Source organism: Erithacus rubecula (assembly GCF_903797595.1).
Source record: "Erithacus rubecula genome assembly, chromosome: 2".
NCBI lineage: Eukaryota > Metazoa > Chordata > Aves > Passeriformes > Muscicapidae > Erithacus > Erithacus rubecula.
This window is the reverse complement of record NC_136685.1, coordinates 94,656,083-94,669,891: the sequence shown is the minus strand read 5'-3', so window position 1 is coordinate 94,669,891 and position 13,809 is coordinate 94,656,083.

Here is a 13,809-nt window from a genome sequence, read left to right as displayed (position 1 = left end):
TGGTGCTGAGCAGCAGGAGGGAGGCAGTGACAGAGAAAGAAGAGGAAGAGGAGAAGCAGGAGAAAGGCAGCGATGAGGTTGAGACCTCCATCATCCTCATCTGGCCTGCTGGCTCCTGCAGCACCACTTCTGGGTTAGTTGTGATGCCACACCCCATGGCAGGGCAGAAGAGGTTCCCAGCCGTGCACACACCATGCTGGGAATTATCTCTGCCTCCCCTGGCAGGAAGTTGATGGGATGTTCTACATCCCCTGGTCACCTTTTGGTCCCCAGCAGGGAAGGAAGGGTAAACGCGGCTGTTCTGGCAGCTCAGAGGGAGCCATGGCTCAGGCAGCACCTCTGTCCTGCCCCTGTGTTCTTTCCCACGGGGCAGGGCTGTGCAGGCACCCTGCCCTTGGGCTGGGGAGCAGCAGGTGCTGGCACTGGATTTCCTCTCTTTCTGAAGCTCCTGGGCACTGAAGGAGCTGTGGGTGGGAACACGACAGGTCTAAGCTGGGAGATGCTCCAGGAGCAGCCAACAGGAGAACACAGCTCTGCAGCTGGGCAGAGGCGCCCCTGTGTTTGCAGGCAGTGTTGTGCAGAGCTGCCTAAGAAGAGAGGAGAGGCAGCTGGAGCCTTATCCAGCTCCCTCCCTGTCCCTTCCTGCTGGACAAAGGAGCCTGAGTGACCTATCTGCCAAGCATCTAACCCCTGGATGAGGTGAGTCACTGCCATGCAGTGTCTCTGCTCTGGGCTCTGTCCCTGAGCTCTGCTCCCCCAGCTGAGCAGCAGAGGCATCACTTCTTCCACTCCTTGTCTTTTCCCCGGTGGGGGACACTGAGTGCCAGGAGTCTGGAGAGACTGGTTGAGGACCTGGCAAAAGTGAGAATGGCTGCCCTGTGGCTGGGCTGGGGTGCCAGGGATGTGTTGCTAGTGGAATGGTGCAGGAAGGAGGAAAGATCTGCAGTGCATCTCAGCAAGCAGAGGAATTGGAGAGTCACCAGGAACACCAGCATGCCCTTGCCACAGGCACTGGGAAAATTGCTGTTGTGCAGGGCAGAGAGCCCAGGAGGGCAGAGGGTCCCAGCTCTGCCACATTCAGGCTGCTGAGGCTGGCTGGCAGCTCCCCAAAGCCCTCTGTGTTGTGAGGCTGCTCTGTGAGCAGAGCCTGGTTTCTGCAGGCTGATCCCAAGCAAGGGCCTCCAATGGCCCTATCTGGCAATGAAGGACAACTTTTCTGTCCACCAGGTGAGTTTTGGAAGGAAAGGCAAGCTTGTACTTTGGCTGATGCTCATTGTCCTGTGAGCATCACTGTACAGGTGTGGGACCCCAGGGGAGAACATCTACCACCCACCTGGACGAGCAAGGACACCCCTTGGGTGGTAGCCACTGGGTGCAGTTCTGGGGAGACAGAGAACCTCCACTGCTGCCCAGGGCTTGGAGGAGGGCAGGGCAAGGGCTGGGACAGGCTGTCCCACTGACAGCCAGCTTTCAGGAGTCTCTGAGCCAAAGCCACAGATCCAGCTGTCAGCTCCCTGCCTGTTCTGTCACTTTGCTCAGCACAGCAATGTCCACTGATGAGCTTTTGGGATCTGTGCAGGTCCTCTGGTCCAACTCCCATCCTTGAGCAGGCTCATCCAGAGCAAGCTGACCAGGACAGTTCATCCACTGGTAACTATAGCAGTCCATAAAGGGATTTCTTTCAAAGGAGGACATTTATCTTCTTCCATCCTTCGTATTTACCAGTGAGCTGAAGTTGAGTGGTTGCTTTTTTACACAGCAGTGTAGTAACAGCTGGAGTGTAAAAGAGCCAAAGGAGACTTTTGCAAAGGTCTCTGAGTTCCTGCCTTTTTTGTGAAAAGGGCAGGTTGTTAACTATCATTTCTCCTTTAGTCCTGGCATTGCTCAGAATCAGCAATTAAAGCAGTCACTCAGAATCGAAAGCTTTTCTTTCTTTTGGACCTGCCTTAATTCCAGCATCTTGGGGATTGAAAGCTGGAACAGCAGGCCTGCCAGGGATATTCCCATAGCCTGGCTGGTGTGCAGCAAGGAGAACCTGTCTTCAACCACCATGGTCATGTCCTGGAAAAACAGCTTGTGTTCCTGACCAGACCCTTGAAGGAAGAAAAGAGCAGCAGTGCAGACACAGTGTTTGCCCACAGCCCAGGGCAGCAGCTGCTCAAACCAGCCCCTGTGACTATCTGTGCTGCTGGGCCTGTGGAGGTTGTTGGGGCACACAGGATTCAACCTGAATTGCCTCCACGAGCCACAGCTGTCAGGAGCCTGTGGACAAGGACCCAAGAGCTGATCCTGGAAATCACTGACTCAGGATATGGAAAGCTTTCAGCAACTGTGCCTATCCTGGAATAAATTGTGCCGTGTGCATCCACTTCTCTTGAAACTCCAAGAAAAAGAGGCTTTCTCCTGAAAAAAGACTTTTCCTGGGGAAGAGGCACCAGGGAGGGTTTGAGAGGGAGGAGAACTTTACATAGTACAGGGAACCAGATGTACAAGTTTTTTTTTCTTGTTTGTTTGTTTTGGTGGTGGTTGTTGTTGAATTAAAGAAGAAGGTGCAGGGAGGGCTGTGATGTTTTTTATAAATTCACACCAGGCTGAAGACAGACAACAGGCCATGGGTCAGGGAACTCCTGCTTTTTACTGTGTAGTCATTCAACTCCAGCAGCCAGCCCACTACTGAGACTCAAAAGGTGTTGACTAACGAGCCCTTAAATTTGTACAATAGACTTCCACGTGTAATTTTGTACTGTACACTTCCATAAACTTTCAAGTCCTCAAAAGAAACTTCTCAAAGGAGCTGGCTCACATGTCACAACACACTTCCACAAGCACTCCCACAACAAACAGTATGGAATAGAAAATGATAGCTGTGCTTTGCCCAAGCAATGCAAGGGAGAAGAGAAATAAAAGTGAAGGGAAAACAGAGAATATAATCAGTTCATGTAGATGGTCCAGGGCTGAGAGGCTCTGACCCACTTCCTTTCATGGTTAATCTGACGTAGACCTCTTAGCTAAAGCAGATTTTTCTCACCCCTTTGTTCACACATGCACAGCCAGCCCTTGGAACCCTTCTCCAGGAGTGAGTCCAGGGTGAGACCTGAGCACAAGTCTGGGCAGAGCAGGAGGTTGGCTCAGTTCAGCACTGCCCCACCTCCACAGGACCCTCTCTTCTAATCACAGTTTTCCTGCCACAACAGTCAGAATGTTGTATGATGCCTGGTGCTTCACTAGTACACAACTGGAAACAAACTGAAGTACATACAAGTGCTGTAACATACAATCCATTGCAGAAGGATTTCAAATTGATCTGTATGCTTCTGTTCCTTTGAGCTCAGATTACTTACTGGAAATAAATGCTAAGTGGACTGAATTATTCCTGTCCTCCCATCTTTTCATTCCACCTCTTCTTCTCTAGTGGATAGCCTTATAAAAGTGCACAACCCTGGAACTACATCCTCAAATCTGTCCCTCTTCATCATGTTCTTTTGGGCTCTCATACTCTGCGCTGTTTTATGCACTACTGAAAATGTCTTTTATTGCAGATTATTGTATTCTAGCCTCAGAAAATGTTCTAAAAATCTCAACAAACATTTTCTTATGGGCTTTTTTTCCTGCTTGCACAGATCAATCAGATTTCCATCAAATGAATCTGCTGCTGTGGGACTTCTAGAGGTTTCAATTCTCAGTATTTTCCTCTGGGATTCAATCAATTTGAGCCTAATGCTTAGGCTCATTTCAGTGATTAGTAAGTCTCCTATTGAGTGTAACTGGGTAGACCCTGGGCACAGTTCAGATTTTCAGCTAATGTACAGAATAATTTGTTACAGATAATGTTGCAGAACAATTTAATTGATTCCTTTATGCTCACCATCTTGCTGAGATAGACCATGTCATCTCAAATTTACTCTTTATTTCGGAAATTATATGGGCACCTCATTGACCTCTGTCTTAACTAGGAAGTTAAAGCTGGCCCCAGTGATAAGTCAGGCTGGCATGACTGGAGCCTTTGCTCTCTGATCTTTTCTGAGAATTAAATAAAAATGTGTGGTGGCACACTGCAGCCTTCTTCCACACTCCTCTTTCATATTTCTGGGTGATATTGCCCGGAGTGGAATCAGCTATTCTAGTCTTTTCAGGCTCTTCCTCCTCTGCTCCCCAGAAAAGCTGTTGATCAGGAGAAGCTATTATGATGTGCTTGACTTCAGCACATGGGAATTTGTTTCTGGCCAGTGTCACTGGTGCAGGCACTGTAAAGATCCAAATGGCTCTGCCACCTGTAGAGATGTTCCCTTCAGGACAATATGGAAAAAGCCCTGAGGTGCCTGGAGACAAGACAATGGGAGGATGATCTTTGTCTGCATTTGGGTGGTGATGCAGCCTTGCATGCCTAAGGCACACATGGCATTCAATGAAATAATCTCCATGTGCTTGATGAGCTAAAATAAAGTAAGTAGGTTTCTGAAACAAGTGGCAGCTGACAGACTGTTATTTACCACTGCCAAGGAAATTAGGTAGTGCATCAAAGCATGTAGATATGTACTTTTCCCACTGTATTACTTTGTTTCATTCCCACAAACCACAAGAAAGTTAGAGCTGAAAACTGAAATGGTGTCTTTATTAATAGTATTTTAATGGCACTGGAACAGCTGTTAATACTTTGAAAGAGAAAAAGTGAAAATGTGAAAATGGACCCATTAATGCATGAAGAGAGGCAAAGAAATCAATGAGGGATCTCCAGTGGTTGAGTTGCTGGCCTTCTTTTTCATCTCCTTTTTTTAATTGGTCTTTAACAGGGAGAGTGGTACGGACAATTGGAAAGGAATAGAAGCCTGGCCAATACAGCTGCTAATGAAGGCCAGGTAAGGAAATACTTTGTTCAACTCTGTGATAGGTTGGAATCAGCAGATCTGGACAATATGCTTCCCAGGTTTTTAATTTAGCTAATGAATTGACTCTGTCGCTGGCAATTAATTTTGAAAAGTAGAGGAAAACCAAGGTAGTCCCAAAGGATATGGGGGGGATAAAATACAGTGCTAACCTTTCTGTGGAGGGGAAAAGTCACATTGGTAGGTCTGCATTTCAGCATCAGCAAAAAAGTGAAAGAGAACGAGTCAGACAGAGGACTTCTGTGGAAGCACAGTGGGGTGTGAGAGGTGAGGCCGTGACACCCGTGGAAGGCACATTCTGCTGATAAAGGACTCAGAAACCTCAAGCATTAAGATATTAATGCCAGAAAAAAATGTATTACCTGTTTGGGATCTAATTTCTGCTGTTTAGATGTTGGAAAAGACCCAGTGAATTTCACATATCCACATTCTATCAAACCTTTGCCAGAAATATTACTGGGGTAATAGACCTGAGCAATACCATGCAGCCTCAAAATCAGTCAGAAGACTCTTGGAAATGGAGTACTGTGTGTGAAAGATGAGTTTATAATAGACTGAGCAAGCATCAGAAATTGCTTTGCTCTAGCACTTCTGCTTGTACTTAGCTAAGAATATAAACAGTCAGCTCCTTAGGCAATACTGCTTTGGGAAGGCTTCACCACAGCCAAATGTGGAGATCTTAATTTTGGCAGACATATTAGAGAGTCATCAAAGCAAAAGGAGAGGAAAAAAACCAATCTATCTACAAGGAGATTATGTGTAGGAGCAGTGTTTTCAGTTAGATTTTGCACTTCTGGTGGTGAAGAGGGAGATGCCATTTATGTATTCCCTCTTCCACTGAATTCCTACAAGAAGTACCTGTTATCTGTACTCTGGATGTGATGTTAGATCCAAGGTGCAGTAACAAGGCTTCAAGACAAAGTGTCTGCACACAATTATTTCAAAGAGACAGCTGAGGATGGGGAATAGTTCTGGATAAAATTTTCAGTGTCTAGACACGTCAGCTTGGAAGGAAGAATACAGAAGGAGCTGGCAATGACTCTGGTGATGTACATTTTGTTTGGGACTGAGAGCAAGCTTTAAGGAGAAGCAGCCTTAGTCCATCCATGTAGTGCACTCTTGCTTCCTAAGCTTGCTGAGCTCAACTGCCTGACAGAATCCTTAGGCCACCAGATCCAGCTGCCAGCCCAGCCTGTACTCTGGCAGATCTTCCCTCACTAGGGTTAGGCTGAACTGCTGATCAATTGGCATCTGATCCATGAAAGGCATGGGCTGAAATCCTTACTCTCTCCATGCTGCTCACAATCCAGAGCTTGTAACTGAGGGGCCAGACCAGAAAGCCTGTAAATATCCACTGTACTGACTTCAATGAAGCTACTTTGGATTTACACTAATGAGGCAGAAAGTAGATTGTGGCTCTTGCTCATCACTTTGTAATCACTCTGGCTCCCTGAGACAAAGGCAGTGAATCAACAATGCTCATTATTTCATTTACTGCTTTGCTTAAGCCACCTGCCCTTTCTTTAGCTATTGAGTGTTTCTAAAGTAGCCTTCCATTTGCCAAGATAAAGCATAATAGCCTCTTTTATTACCTTGGATTTTTGTCTTCCTCATCATGTCAATTAGTGTTTGCATTTTAACAGAGATCCTGCCTGAAAGCATTCTATCCTCTAATGTCACAATTAGTGTTTCTTTCTGTTGGACCAATTATAGGTGATAATGTTACTATTTGACAGTGTTTGTGTTCTAATTAAGTGCCTGATTGCAAATTTGGTTCTCAATTCCAGCCAAGCTGTTTCTTTTTCCCAGGTTATTCCCTAGCTACAGCTATCTACAGATCCCTGGAATTATGCATGGAAAATAAAAATAGATGAGTCACCACTTCAATGAAATATTTTCTAACTTTCATCCAGATTCATCTTTCTTCTTTTGTTATTGAGTACCCTGAGCATTTTTTCTTATTTGGTGAGAATCTTTATCAAGGACAGAGCATGCCACAGATAAAAGCAGAGTGGAGCTTCTGAATGACAAGTTTAATCCATCACTTAAAGCTCCTGCTTTCAAGTGTCAGCCTTGAACCACTGATTGTTAATATCACCCAGCACCAGGGTGCATCAGTACAACTGTTTTGCCCATTAAGAAAAACAAACAAATCAACACTGAATGTCAGGTTATAAAATGGGAAACCCCATACTATAAAGCAGGTTTGGGGACAAAAATAAAGATGAATTACTGTGTTTATAAAGGGGGAAATGCCATTCTCATTTATATATATATATATATATATATATATATATATATATATATGCATGATTTCATCTTATATTTAGCACAATGTAGAACAGCATGGGGACATTTGAGAGCATTGCCTGTCCTGTAATTCTGCTTGCCCCACCTTGCATAAAAGAAGGGATCTACTCCTAAATCTGCACCAGTTTGCAAAAGCCTTTGGATACTGGTGTGCACAGGAGAGCTTATAAAGTTCATGTGTAAGAACAGAGCATGCTGGAAAACACCACGTTTGTGTAGAGTGTGTTGTGATTTTCATACCTTGTAGGATCCAACACATCACCAATGGAGTGTGATTTTTTCCCTGATCACCTGAATGAGCAATACACAGGCACAAGTACAATCTTGCCTTGCTTCAGTGCCCTCAAGTGAATTGTGCTCACAAGAGGGAAAAGGCCAATTTGATGGCATTTGAAGTGATGGTTGAAATTTTAAAAGCAGTCAAGCTAGCTAAAACATTCCTGTTTCACAGATACCAAAGGACTTTGCAATGGAATTCTGCATCCGGGAAGGAGTTTCTCCTAGAGAACTCAACTGATCACATTGATTCAAAAGAGCTATATTGTGAAATGGAAAATATTCCAGTATCATGTAATGTCCCAGTGTGGAGCCTGGTCCTGTACTGATTGACACACATTGCAGTTCACAGAAACAGAGCCTCACTAGAAAACTCTTGGTGGGGCTTTGCTTTTGCACTGCCAAGAGCTCTCTCTGCTGCCCAGTGAGGCAGCTCCCAAGGACATTTATCTGAACAGACTGTAGAACCAATCAAGTTTTGGACACAGGATCCCTGTCTCTAGACCCTGCAGAGGAAGAGCAACCTGTAGCTCAGGTTCCATGAGTTACCAGATCTGATACTAAATTGCTTTATAGCTCAGGGGATTTTCCCTGTGGGTGCCCTGCATTTCTGCTACATTTCTTTAGGGTTTTAGTTGAACATATGGCTGAAATATACAGATGTGCTTATGGAAATATTTAGAAGCACTGTCTCCTTTTACTTTCAGTGCAAGGAAATAATAAAACACTGTGCACATTTCTCTGCCTCCCTTCCCTTGCTGCTCTCATGTGTTTGATATGCTCAGGAGTCCTCTTGAGGTCATGGCTTTTCCTCTGAAACACAGAACCTGCCTCCCTTGTGTAGCTATATCCCTTCCCCCTTAGCTAGTCCCCCTCTCAAGAAGGACATGCTGCCTTCCTCCTTCCTGTCCAGAATTCATATGCCTGAAATTCTTCTGCATTTTGTACAGGTCATTGTGCTTTGTGGCTTTCAAGGCTTCTACTGACTTTGAACCACTTGTCTGGGATTGTGAACACCTGACTCTGCTTCCATGCTACATTGGAATGCTTTTCACATAAATCCCAGGTATTCATGCTTTTGCTGTTTCAGAGTTTCAGCCAGACCACCTTCTTAGTACACAGACATGCTCCCCCCAATATTGCTGTGAATAAAGGCTTTCTGTTTTCTGGGCTTGTGGTTTGACACCTCAGTGGGGTTTGAAACAATTTTTGAACTCCTTATAGGCAGTAGAGCTCCTGTATCTCATTCTCTGAAAATGGAATAAGTTCACTGGAGGTCTTTGGATTATTATGTTAGGAACACAGGTCACATCTTAACTTATTGCAAATGGAGTGAAAGAGACCTTTTCTGAGAGGTGACCTTAAATTTAGCTGGTGTATACAACCGACCATTTCATTTGATGTTTGTTGTGTTATCACAGAAGCATGATTTTCCCCATTTTAAAGCAAAAAATACTCACAGTTATTTACTTTCTGTCTGTGAGGCTAATTTAATGCTGAGTCGAGCATTGTGAGAGAAATAATGAACAGTAAGTGCATATGTAAGAAACTTTAGGGAGTGGATTTCTCAGTCTACTGTTAAGGTGGCATTTAGGGATGACAGCAGAATCAGCAAAGTGTTTAAAAAATGAAGATGAACCCACTGCACTTAGGAGTTGCTTTCCTCATTAATTTTCAAATGTACTCCTTCCCCAAAACTCAGTAACTGCCCAAGAGAGGGTGACTCCCTCAGCTGTTGGCAGGGGACAAGGCATGGTAGTGTACAGAACCCTTGAGGAATAAGTAGAGATATTGCCTTTCTGTAGGACAAATCTGTAAAATTTCCATTTGCCTTCGCTCTAAATTTTTAGGTTGGATAAAAAGGGCAGTAATACTCAACTGCAGAAGATTTTCTTTTGTTTCTGAAAAATGTGGTGCTGTTGCAGGCACATTTGGAACATGTCTGTGGTACCCAGTAGTGACTGCAGTGCCTAACTTCAAATGGGAAAGTGTTGGCTGGGGGCCTAATTTTTGTACACAATGAACAAATATCTTTGCCATTAGCTTCAGTGAGATTGTTGCTCAGCATCTGTGAGGTGCTACTCTGTGCACCCAGATGTTGCTGATATCAGCTTTAGACACCCTGCCAAACGCAGGCGGGTTTTTTATTAAAAACCCCCAAAATTATGGAATGACCTCATAGTAAATATAGTATTTAATTTCATTGTAGATTCAGGAAAAAATCAAAGTTCTGTATATTGCAGAGTATAATGGAAACTGTCCTCAGGAGTCCTCTTCACATGCCTGCCAATTTTAATGGAGCAGTTGGTTTCAGATAAATTAGAGATATATTATCTCCCAGAGGAGATGCTAGGTTGAAGAAGCCAGAGATCTGTTTCACAGTTTCTCTTGGTGCAGCATGGCTATGAAACCCCACCGTGCTAATTTGGTATTGTTTCACAATACATGCAGGAGGAGCTGTGCTAGCAGGGTCACAGATCTCTGAGACAAAGCTGAGGAAGCTCAGCAGCTCTCATGCTTGTAGTACTGGTGATTCTGAGAACTGAAGGAACACCATGTGGTTGTGGAATAATATATGATAAAGGAATCCTGCCCCCATCTTCAGATTACTAATCCTTTCTTCTTGGCTAAAGTTTCCTCTGCCCATGTGTCTACAAAAATGAAACTCATTGCCTGTGTACCAGGTCCTGAGATACATCTGCCAGGCACTATCATCTACTTGAAGCAGCTTTTTGTTAATAACTTGAAGGTCTTGGGTTACAAAAGCCTCTAAGATCATTCATTGAGACATGCAGACGTATTTGTAATTGCTTCTTGTTTTCAAATAGACATAGATGCTAGAAGTTGAAAAACTGTGCATCTTTCCTCTGCAGTAGTTCCTAGGAATTCAGTGATGCCCTCTGATCCTATGTTCCTATGGGAAACTAAATGATAGGGGATAAAACAAATGCTAAATTTACAGATCTTTGAGGTAATGGAAAAAAAGCCCATTTAATAGAGAACTGAGTCTTTTCAAGAAAGTCCTGCAGCTTTGTCTGATGATATTCTTAGTGATTAAAGAGGGTGTTTTATAAAAGCTGCATAATCAGGCTGGTATTCTGTCTGAAATGACCCTTTTAGTCATCTTTCTATTCTATGGAAAGCTTTAATACTAACAAGCATAAACAAGCTAGGGTAAACCTTGAATTTACTGTTATTAATAGGTTTCAATCTGCTGCAATATCATCCTATGTCTCTCCAGGCAATTAAAGTTGTTTCTTGCTTTTAAAGGAGCTTTAATGGGTGCAGCCAATGGACCATCCATTATCATGAATGAACTCAGTTACTATCAGTCACGATCAATATTTGCTTACACCAAGTTAGGAAAAATACTGAAAGCTTACAGAGTGGTTAAATGTCTGCTGATGTTAAGACAGCAGGAAAGCCTGAGAGCATTGAGAAATGTACCCTTAAATAAGTGCAGTTTGTCTTGATATTTCTGTAGTCATCTAGGAAATAAGTGCTGATGATCATCTTTTCTGACACTGGTACTGCAAATTTGCATCAAGGAGCTAAAGAATTACTAAATCTCTCAGTGGGGAAAGGTTAAAAGTTAACTCATTGTTTCACTGTTATGATGAAGAATGAGTTCTAAGAAGCAAATTCACTACAAAAAGCTCTGAAAATAAGCCAAGCAGACAAACATTCATGTTCATACATGTGACTGGCCTAAGTGGGAAACCCACTGGTAAATCCACAGTGTCTCTGGGCTGAGGCCAACCAGCTCTGTAAGGACTGGAATATTGTGCCCTATTGGTCTGGCTTTGCTTACCCTGCAGAGAACAGGCAGCATGCTGGGGCCAGAAAGATCAATAGTCTCAGAAGTGGCTGAGGAGCAAATTTCATCAAAACCACGTCAACAGCCTCCCACAGGAGTCAGCTTCATCATCCCAATTGATGATTTAATCACTCCAGAGAGCAGCTATTTGGTGATTCCAGTGTTGGAAGGGGAGTCCAAAGTTTCTGAACTCTGTTACTTTTTCTCTGATTGAGTCACTCAACATTTCTGCTTCAGTTTCTAGTTTGAAAAACTGGCTTCATGCTCTGGGACTTGAAAGGCTGCTATGAATAAAGAAACTGAAAGAGTAGAAGAAGCTATCAAAAGCAGTTCCAGGCTTTAGGACATCCCTTTCCCTTTCCCTTTCCCTTTCCCTTTCCCTTTCCCTTTCCCTTTCCCTTTCCCTTTCCCTTTCCCTTTCCCTTTCCCTTTCCCTTTCCCTTTCCCTTTCCCTTTCCCTTTCCCTTTCCCTTTCCCTTTCCCTGGCAGTCAGAATGTTATTTTGTCTTGGAAGATCCTCAATGGGAGAGCCTGAAAACCTCCACCTTTTTTCAGGTTTTACTGTCTGAGATGATTAAGGTTGCCTTTGCTTTAGCAAAGCCATGAAAGGCTGACCTATATTTCAAAACATGTTAAGATACAATTAATTTCTTTGGGCCCTGCTTGGAAGATGTCCCAGAGTATCCACAGAGCCTGCCAAGCAAGCCATCAACTAAAGATTACAGATTTCTGATGGAGAGGTTTGTTTATGGTCTATTCCCTACATTGTGATAGAATCATTCTGGCCAGGTGAAAGGAAGGCAAGAACTTCCAATTAATCATTTACACCCAAAATGAATTGTTAAAGTAACAATGGGTCAGTCATCTTTCTTACAGAATCTTAATTATCTGTCTTGAAAACGAGCTCAGATCACTGCTGCACACATGGCATACAGTTGAGATTCTGTTGCAAGTATTAATTTGTATCACAGTTTGCAAAGATGTGAAAAGCTTAGCTGGATTCAAAGGCAAAACTGATGTCAGAAAAATGCATCCAGATCTATTAAAAAGAAAGTTGTGGCTTCCCCAAAGTCCCTCAGAATATCAGCTTTGGGCACAGATAAGTATGATCCCAGGAGATTGTTCTGCAGGTCCTCTGAAACTGACTGGCAGTACTGAGGATAAAGAGCACTGGCCAAACCAAAACATCAAAATGTGGTATGATTTATTCAGACCTGAAACAAACAGGTAAACAAAGGAGAACAGCCTTCCAGTATGAAATACTCCCTTATTCCCCTCTTCCATTTCTTCTCATCAATCATTTCAACCAAATAAAATGTCACGTTGCTTTTAGGTTGGTTTTCTTTGTCCTTCTATTTCAAAATATGACTGTAAATATTTTAGTGAAACATTCTCCTTGGGGAAACAGCAAACAAACAATTTTAGCTTTCAGTCAGAAATGTCTGTTGCTAACAAATCATTTATTAACATCAGCTCATAATCAGATTTTGACTGACCTAAATCTGCATTTTTCAAGAAATACAATATTCAAACCCTGAACTGGCAGGTGTTCTCCAGCCTCCTGAAGAATGAGATCTACTCCCTCTTTTCCAAACATTTAGCATGAAGAAGAGGTCCAATTCTATGTCATCTATGCATCAAACTTGAGTACAACCATTGTGAAAAAGTTTCTTTTCACAGGCCAGTGCAAAGTCTGGCCATGCAGAGTGCTCACACAGTGTATTAGGAGTGCTGGGAACTTCTTGAACATTTCTTAACCGTGTTCAGTATTGCACCATTCCAGTGCATCCCTTCCTGATTGCTTTATAATATTCACAACAACAACAAAAACCAACCAAAAACTCCCAAACAACAGCAGCGACAGAAGGAAACCTGCTTCCCTACACAATTATTTCTCTTACTATCCCCAACAAATGATCACACACACTGCTAGCATATTTGCTTGTTTTAAAGCAATTTAAGCTTCTGTTACATTCTGCACTTGCTTTTCTCAGGCTCTAATCCAGAGAGGTGCAGAGCAAGCACAGCTGCCTTATGAAGCTGAGACAAGGCCCTTGGAGATTAGGGCTTCTGAGACTGTTTTATTTCCATTCACTTCAGACTTACAAGTCTTTGTTTTTCATCTTTCTCTAAAGTTGCTTTAATTAAAATGAAACAAGTCAGAAAATCCCACATTTCTGCAAAGCAAGGTCCAAAATATCCTTGTCTCTTTGTGTTTGCTTACTAGGTCCTCCTAGGAGTTAGGCTTCCAATTTAAGAGCACGTTGTGTTCATGTGAAGGGGAGAATGGAAATTTCCACCCTGAGAATTTTCCTTAAAATGTTTCTGTTGGGAACTGTTCTGCATAAAAGAACAAATTTGCTATGGAAGAAAGTGCAACTTTCATCTTCCTAATACACATATCCTTTGACATCCAAGCAAATCACACAGAAATAATATGTTGATGTTGCCAACATTGAAAAAAAGCTGTGCTTCTATCCCAGTGCCAGATGATAGGGAGCTGGGAATGAAGCACAGTGGTGA